The sequence below is a fragment of the Amblyomma mixtum genome, chromosome 2 (assembly GCF_055824585.1).
Source record: "Amblyomma mixtum isolate Tamu chromosome 2, ASM5582458v1, whole genome shotgun sequence".
Classification (NCBI taxonomy): domain Eukaryota; kingdom Metazoa; phylum Arthropoda; class Arachnida; order Ixodida; family Ixodidae; genus Amblyomma; species Amblyomma mixtum.
Genome location: NC_143013.1, coordinates 165,020,492 through 165,029,604, shown reverse-complemented (window position 1 = coordinate 165,029,604; position 9,113 = coordinate 165,020,492). Strand labels below are relative to the sequence as shown.

The following is a 9,113-nucleotide window of genomic DNA, read 5'->3' as shown; positions in this document are numbered from 1 at the left end:
ACATTTTCCTACAGCCTCTCCAGGAAGTGACGTTGCATGTGTGTTATGACGAGATTACCGCCGGTCACTTAGGCTATGTCTGCACTCTAACTGCTATCCACCACAGCTGTTATTGACCTAAGCTTGCTGCGGAAGAGTAACGCGATGTGCGCATGTATAACGTTTGTCAGTGATGTAAAAGGCCCCCTGTGAAGCCAATTGAACTTTTACGTTCTGTTTAAGTGTCCAAAGTTCCATTTGATCAAGCTGGCATGGACCTTCTCTGCTGTTATCCAACCTCACCTTCGGGCAACATTTCGATCATGGTCGCCACTGATTATCTGAAACGTTACTCTGAAACCAAGACACTCCAGTCCGTCACAGCAGCCGAGACTGCTAAATTTTTTGTTGAACACATCGACCTGGGGCGCGGCGCCCAGGCACTTATTATCACGGACAGAGGCACCGCTTTCCATGCTAAACTTTTCGAATTCCTCTTGTGAATGAGTGCCACTACTCATAAGAAAAAGAAACCACAATTGCCAGGCAAATGGCCTCACCGAGCGCCTTAACAATACTCTCGTCCACAAGCTGCCTATGAAGATACGTTCTCACTGAACGCCTATCTTGCGACCACATTCTGCTGTATATTACTTTCGTGTACGACGCAGCACAACAAAAAAGCATGCGGACGACTCTCTTCTGTCAAGGCCATAAAAGATATGGCCGAGAAGTATCGACGTTATTGGAAGCAATGTATCTCTCTGATAACCACGACCTCAACGTTGGCACCAAGGAATACACTCTTCGCGCAGAAGAAGCCGAACAACTGGCTAGGCTGCGCATTCAGCACCAACAAGGACATGACGCCCGTAGTTCCAAGCGCTGCCACAGACTGGTGACGTTCACACCGGACGATAGGGTGTGGGTGTGGATACATGTTAGACTCCAAGGTCTTTCAGAAAAGCAACTAAAGCAGTACTTCCGACCGTACAGCGTGCTTCGTCAGCTAAGCGACGTCACTTAACGAAGATTTTGCGGATCCGTTTTTGCTAGACTAATCGCCGTCAGCGAAGACCTGAGATAGTCGATGTCATGAGGATGAAGCCTGACTTTTCAGCAGACATTGAGTGGCTAAGTGCCGACCGTTCCCCAGTTTTGTTTCCATTTTATTCTGCCTATTTTTGTTGCAAAGCATCGGGTCGATGCCCCTTTCGAGAGGAGAACAATGCCGCCTCTACAACAATACCTGCTCGGCACTAACCTGGTGCGGCATGCTGGTGGCTGTGGTGAAGAAAAGTTCTGCTTTGGCCACTTCTCGGTGCTGTTGTCGCTTATCAGTGCTTCTCGGAGTTTGCGTTCCATTGCCGTCTAGGCCTCGAGTTTCTAACGCAAAGTGCTACGTGCACAAATAGTAGACACTTTTTATTGCATCTGAAAATAAAGCTCTGCTTCTTGCAGGAGTCAGCTCGGAAGCACGTTGAAGAACTGACTCTGCGAAGTAGTACGCAATTCCAAGTTGAGAAGCAGGTTGTTAATCTTCTTCTTGCACAGAAGGTTCTTTTCCTTCAATGTTTAAGAATCCGACTACACTGGAAAGTGAAAGCATTACACTCTGCGTTACCCTTTCAATCTGCGAACGCGTAATAATGAGCATCTGCATGTATTCAAATATAGAGCTAAGGCGTAATGAGTGCTGTCTTACATTTACCTTGATAGTTAGTTGTCATATCCATTTCCTCACCGCGCAGATGTTCTAAGAAGGAAACGGAAACCTTCCTTGGTGACCGTGATTCTATCTCTTCCGATTGATTAGATGTTAGATTCATAGGCTTTGCACACCAAAGTGCAGAAAAACAAAACAGTTCTCCGCAGCGTTTGAAAGCGGCAAAAAAACATACTGCCACGTTCCCATAGCATGTCTTATTTTGCAGTGGAAGACAGCCATTGCTGAGAAGTACACCTCACTGAACCCTACATAGAAGTCGTAAGAAATTGTTTTTTCCTCTTGCCGGCAGAGTTCTCTCGCACAGGTCGCTGGAAAGACGAACCGCCTCTCCTTGCTCTATCTCGAAGAACCCCCTGCCACAGGAAGCCTCACGAGGCAACCGAGTGCATCCAACATCCAAGGCGAGCTAGGCAGCTGTCAGTAAAGCACAATAAAGCGAAAGGAAAAGGAGGAGTGTGCTCCCCAGAGCCAGCTGTCACCGCTCCTGTCGCGGACCTCGCCAGGGAACGCGACGCGCACTGGCAGCAATAAGCGGAAGGAAGCGCAGCCGTTTGCTTCGAGTGCGTTCCCTTCACACCGACTGGAGAGGGACTGCCCGAGTTACCACTGTTGGTTTAGCTCAGGGTACGTTGCCCCACATGTTGGAGTTCGGCGAGCTCCACCTCCCTCTCAAAAAATAGCACTCGTTCTGATCTCTTCAAAGCAAGAGTTCTTTGCCAAACTGCTGGGAAGTATTCCAATCTCATTTTCTGTCCCAGTGCTATTCGAGCTCTGCTCGTTGTGAGCTCCGTGTTCGAGGTTTGATTTCGTGTTCCCTCATGAATTATCGACTTTCGATTGCAGAGCCCTGGGCGTATAGGGCCCATCAATACAAAAATGTTGACTCTAAGGCCCTAATGTTCTATTCAGGAAGCTTACTTGAATTTACAGCACCGCCTCAAGAAAAACTCAGTAATTGCTCACCTGGACAACTGGAAAAATTGGGCTCTATATCTTGGCAACTAGTGACTAGCAAGATGTGTTGTTGGGCGAGTTGGTTGGCAGACACCTAATTGTTTCTTTGTACTCGGTGAAACCATCCACAGCGTGGTAAGTAGACCATTTTATGTTTGTCCTACAGCGGCAGATCAGTTAATTTCAACAATTATTGCCACGTGTAATCCTTCTAGAGGACATTGACAGCATTTGCTCACACTGCAAAGCTAATCATAGAAAGAACATTTAGTGCTCGTGCTCACACTGACAGTTTTGTTTTCTCTACTGGTGTTTTTCCGGCAAAAATGAAAGTATCAAAAGTTCTTTCCTTATACAAGCCAAAAGACAGACAACTTTCTTAAGTATAGATCGCTTAAGATATAATCGTTCTTCAACAGCGTCACTAAGAAGCTGTTAGAAGTAAGACTTGAAACCTACTTGGAAAAGTATAGTATTCTCTCGCCCTAACAATTTGGATTGAAGAAAGGGTATTCTAAAACGACCATTTTTTTAACTTTGCGCACATAGTTAGTAAAGTTATGGATTCTGGTTTCCTAGCAGCCGGCATATTCATCGACTTCGCCAAAACGATTGATTTGTTAGACCACAATATGCTTAAAGAAAAGATTCTAGATACCCTGTCGACATTATGATTGATAGCCCTTGTAACGTGGGATATCAAACAGGGTGGTACGCCAGTTTCCAACAAAGGGAGACACTACTATCTACAGGCTCTTGGATCGCACATAAAGACGCTTTTGAGTGAGCATCAGCTTTTAAAACTGTCGCGCCGCCCATGAAGCGGGAGCATCAACGATGCCGTCAAGAATTTCCAGAGGATACGGAATGAGACCCGGATATTACTCTGAAGCGCGACGATATCGATGTTGCGTTGCGATTTGAATACTTCCGAAGATTTTTCTTAAATATTTTTATGGGTGCTTTACACCTATTTCTATGAGGACCTGGATGCGAAAATTTCTTTTCAATGACCTAAATCTACAGTGTCAGGGTACCAAAATCCACAAGGGGTTCATGAAGTTTCTGAAAGCAGAAAGGCTCTGACATCATTTTCCGTAGAGATTACGGTTCTTATATAGCATTGTAGTTTTTCGAAAAATAATGCCACTCAATATTTGACGAAGATTATTCTACAAAGCACGATTGATTTATTGTAGCATTGAGGTACTTTCGTCGCCCTGAACAGAAGAAAACTTTTGCACTTTAAGATTAACTTAGCGGTTATATAATCCGGGAAATCAGCACTTCATTCCTCAGTAAACGCTCTTAGGGGTATATTTCATCACTGTGAGGAAACAGCTTAACAGCGATTTTTTTAGTTTCATGATGTTGCCGTCTGCAGGAAAGGACAGCTACGTTTTCGAACAAACCGAAAGTTTATGTCACCGCGCTGTTAACTTTAAGCAAAATGTCCAATGTGCAAAGAGAAGACCAATTTCATTATTCATGCTTGCTCCGACGTTAAGCCAACTGCCACAAAAAAAAAACAACTCTTATGTGTATTCTAAAAAAGATATTATTCTTTAACCCCTTTCGAACACCTAACGGAATGTTCATATTGCCCACGTCGCCGTTTTCAAACGACAATGCAGGCAGCGTAATTCAAGAAACTTTCGATGACTCTTTCAATGTTGTGGCTGGTCTGGAGCGAAATGAATTTTGCAGGGCAGCTGGTAGTGTCTCGTTTGTAAGTTCGGCCGGAGCTGGGAAACTTCAGCACGTACCATAGCCCCCCACCTCCAGACGACAGCGCTTATTCCTCCCGCAGCGGTAGAAGGAATGCCAGATGCAGCGTCGCGTCGTTGTCACGGCAACGTTATCAAGCTGAAAAACATAATCCCTGAGCTGGATTCAAACCACCGCCAGCGATAACAAAGCAGCGTTGTTTCCCCATGGCTGGGACAATTCGGCCATCGTTGCAGCCTACTGCGCCGCGTCCATGTCCAGAAATTAATATTTTTGTGAAACATCTGGTCTTCGTCAGTCACCAGGTTCACGGAACTAGTTGAAACCGAAACTGACCGCAGTTTCGTACCCCTGGCTCGCCTTTGGTGTAGCCTCAACCGATCACGCACGACTTGCTGCACTTTTCTAGCGTTATGTTGCTGCTGGCCTCAGAGTGAGACGCGCGCCCTCGATCACTTGCCCATGCGCAGCTTTTTTCTTGATTGGATGCCCGCTTCACGCAAGCTGGCCGTGACTAGCGTATCATGCAGCCTGCGTTATCAGCAGATGCTGCACGCAATCGCAAGAAGTCCTGAGACGCTGTAAGACATATTTCGGACGCTCTGTGCTCGTGTGATAAGAAAACAGTAGAATGTAGTGAACGAAGGGATGAATTCACGGTTAAAATGGGCACCATTACGATAAATATGAATGCGTTATTACAGCACACCTATAAAAACTTTACCGTGCGATTACCCCACCCTCTAAGCGCAATACGACGCGCCGCCCGAGTGGAAACACAGCTACGGTGCAGCCAAGATGCAGGTTCGAAAATTCCCGAAGCAGAAGTGCAGCGCTGGCGTCGCCAAGATCCAGCCCTGCAAGCCACTTCATTTCAGCAGTTAGCATAAAAACAAATATGTAATGGCGGAACAACTTCAGTAATTAGCAGAAATGATCCAGAACATCTTTTCTGCAGTAATCATTCAGCGAGTGCAGTAACCCCTCTGCGACTTTTTGCTCAAAGTAACAGGCAGCCTTGGGGCCATCGTAACGACAAATTTAAAGAAGAAATTGTAATAACATTTAGAAGTTGACCCCACCCTCATTAGTTCAAAGGACACCTCAAATTTTGGATGTAACCGCACCCCCGAAAAAGCAAATAGGGCGATACAAGGGGATTTAGGGAATAGATTAAGATGGTATAATGGAGATCAGTGGGTAGATTAGAGTGGTTTAGTAAGTATTGTTGGTGAATTAAGGTGGTAGAGTGGCTCGGGTTAGTGTAATTGTATATTGTGTCCTAATGAAAGGTTCTCGAACAACCTAGTCCTCAGATATTGAAATATGGTGTTGCTGATGACGCCAAGACCCTCTCGACCAATCAGAAATTTTGCTATTGTGAAACCGGATGTGTTTTACAAGTCCACAACACTACCGCATTAAAACAGAAAAAGAAGACGATCAGCGACAGTGTTTATCAGTGTTTATCAGCGATTATCATGTGTCCACTTGCATTAGTCGCACGTAAAGTCCCATCGCAGGCCTACTTTCCGTAGGAATCGTCACCTCACGGAGGCTGTAGCCATGCAAGTCCACAGTAACATTTTTTCATCCCAGTGGCCAGGCGCAGCACCACAATGGGGACACTTGTCAGTCACTGCTAAACGTTTCTCACGCCACCGATGACGCAGTCAGAGCCGCTCCTGACCAATTTCGGCGCATAGATACCTCCTCCTTCCGAGTGAGACTAAAGGGGATAGGGTACTAACACGGTGGAATTAGAGCAAGTGTTGTCAGACGCAAAGCCTGTTTCTTGGAAACATGGGGCAGGAACAGATCTGTTGGAAGAGGGGAAGGTGGCGGGACGTCTGAGGTGTCAAGGTGTGTCATTGCATCTACATGAATATTATGCGGATCGTGAGCTTGGTCACGAGTACAGTGGACACGCACAGGACAGGGTATTTTGTTCAAAGTTGATGAATGGATTGTGTAATTTGAGACGCGCGCCCGACAGCCTTAAGCTGCTTAAGGGCGCCAAGGTAGTCGGTGTAAATGTCAACAATATCGAAAGTGGGTACGAGTGAAAGGGAAGCAATTGCGCTGTGTCTCGCTAGAAGCTCCCGGGCAAGGGAGAGCATGTTTCCGCGCTATACTTAGCGCGGGAGTTAACATGAGGATGGGAGTGACTTTAAACTGCGGTAACTCTCTGCAGTACTGTGTGTGATGCAACGGTGTATATTATGCGCCCTGAAGGTAGATGAACACATAGTTTTTCAGCGCAACGGCACATGGCCATGTGCCGTGTGCCGTTGCGCTGAAAAACTATGACTTTAAATCAAGTATACCAACTAGCCCAAGAACTAACTCTATTGAAGTAGATGAGCAGCTGATATCGGCGCCGAAGCAGAGGACCAATTCTCTATGAGTTGACATTGTGACCATGGAGAAAGTCTGTTAACAATGAAGTTGAAGCAACATCTTGCATGGTCGGTTTGCCTCACGCTGGTGGATGATTTGACTTAATGTATTAAGTTGAGCGTACTCTTGCAGAATAAATGAGGGCGTGATACGAGGAAGCTATGTTATGGCGCGCATAGCCTCCAGATTGATTCATTCAAGGGAGTAGTACTGCCGACGAGTGAGGCGATGAATATGAGCCTCGTATGCTGAATGCGGCTTGACGAGGGAGTACACGAGCTGACGGGCATTATCTAGCTGACGGGCGCATAGCTAAGCTCCGAATCAGACCGATAGTAGCGTGAGCAGATTTACGAGTCGCGTTGAGCCACGGAGTCCGAGTCCGAGACGTATGAAGTAGAAGACCTAGAACACCCACACTTTCTGGTTGAGGAAGTTTAGAATTATATACCGTGAGTGGGAAAGGAGGGGGGGAGCTGCTTTCCGTAAGCGGCATCTGTTTCCATTGCGAATGAAACATGATTTACTGCCCAACAGCGCCAGACCGAAAGGGGGTAGTCGTGATGTTAAGGCATCCAGCTCTTGCTGGAGCGCCGACTGTTGCACAGACGCATCTGAATGACAAGACCGCATAGTTATGTGGTCGGCATACGCAAGGACGCATACCGAAGAAATTTTCTGTTAGGCTTAGACAAGAGGTATAAAAGTTAGGTTAAAATGTGGGGGCGAGGACGTAGCCCTGGGGTACACGGCGGTTTTAGGTAAAGTGACCGGACTCGTACTCTGAAGGTTCTGCTTGTTAAAAATGAGTGAATTGAGAGGCGAAACCGATGCGGGAGACCGAGATCATTAAGGGTACCAAGAATTGGACAGTAAATCACATTGTAATATGCCTTTGTGATGTCAGTGGCTATCACCGTAGGAGCAAGATGACTATGGGGAGAAAGGTTAGGTACGTTGACAGCTAAAACAGCAAGATCGGCTTCTGTTCCAATTTTTAGGATGGGACTCAATTTGAAATTCTCGAGAACAATCATTCGATTATAGCCACCATGACGAGCGAGCCGCTGGAATGTGTTCATAAATCTTGCAGGTAGTAGACGTATGTGAAACAGGGCATAGGGTGAAAAAAGAAACTGGCTGACTACCTGATTTGTGTATTGCTACAACAATGGAATGTTTCCACTGTGGAGGAATAACTCGAGAATGCCGCACGTCATTCAATATAACAAGGAGGGACTTTAGAGCAGGGCCTTCCATACTGCGAAATAAATGGGTAGGGAGCAGTGCTTGTTTTGAAGTGTTCTATGAAGGCCAGCAATTCTGCCATAGTACAGTCTCTAGGGACGTCCTCAAGGGACTCAGAAATCGATAATATGGGAGAAGGGGTAGGAACGCTGTCATCATGTGCAAAAAACTGACGGGCTGCCTGTTGTGCAGATAAAGCTTTATCTCCATTCAGAGCCAAGCGAATGGTTTCGGTACAACCAACTGCTTGAGAAGTGCGTTCCATGGCACGAAATACCCAGCAAAGATGTCAGTTACCCTGTGCAGAAAGGCGGGAACCCCATGGAGCCCAGCTTTGTCTGCTAAGTCGCTTTGACTAGCGCCGCGCTTGTGCAGTAGCCCGAGGAAGAGCTGGAAGAATCGAAGGGTCATCGTGATTACAAGAAGCATAATCGTCCGCCTGGCAACTAAGAACCCAGAGATTAAGAAGCTGCATGTCCGGGTTCGGATCATCCTCATCTACAGTACTGAACAATGTGGGAGTCGACAAAACAGCCGAGAGTGTAGACAACCGATTTTCTGCGCGTATAGTATCACATCATGTAAAGCGCACGCTGCGGTGTATTTTCCGGAGACGCAAAGATGTGATAGAGAGCAAAATACTGCTTTGATCACTGCCCCAAGTGTCTGGTTAAACCATCCAACGAGGGTTTCCGGGGCGTGAACACCAGGACAAATTAAGCGAATACGAACCACCCCGTGGGCGCGTTCAACTTTGCGGTTGATTGAGTAGTTTAAATGATTGATCTAGATATGTGCCTTTTTTTGTGCACCTCGGCAGGGATCTAAATGGTTGACGCAGAAAGTGTGAGCGCGTTGAAGTCTCCGCCAACGAAAATAGGGGTGCCCGAGAAGTTATCGCGGAGGAAACGAATCCAACCTAGGGTGGCAGATGCTGTTCCCGGACGACTATAGAAGGATACAAGTAGCAGCAGTGAATGTGCAGGTTTTACGAGAAGACCAGAGAGCTCTTGGCCAGTGTTGCACCACCATGAAAGATTGTTTGGTGTATGGGAAAAGAATGATGAACGTAAAT

The 9,113-nt window shown here is 46.5% G+C and overlaps 1 protein-coding gene across 1 annotated transcript in view; it reads right to left on the bottom strand.

The window, feature by feature from the left end:
• LOC149361470 (uncharacterized) overlaps positions 1 to 9,113 on the bottom strand; it is a 441,205-nt gene that overhangs the window by 150,772 nt on the left and 281,320 nt on the right. The gene's annotated exons all lie outside the window — the stretch shown is intronic.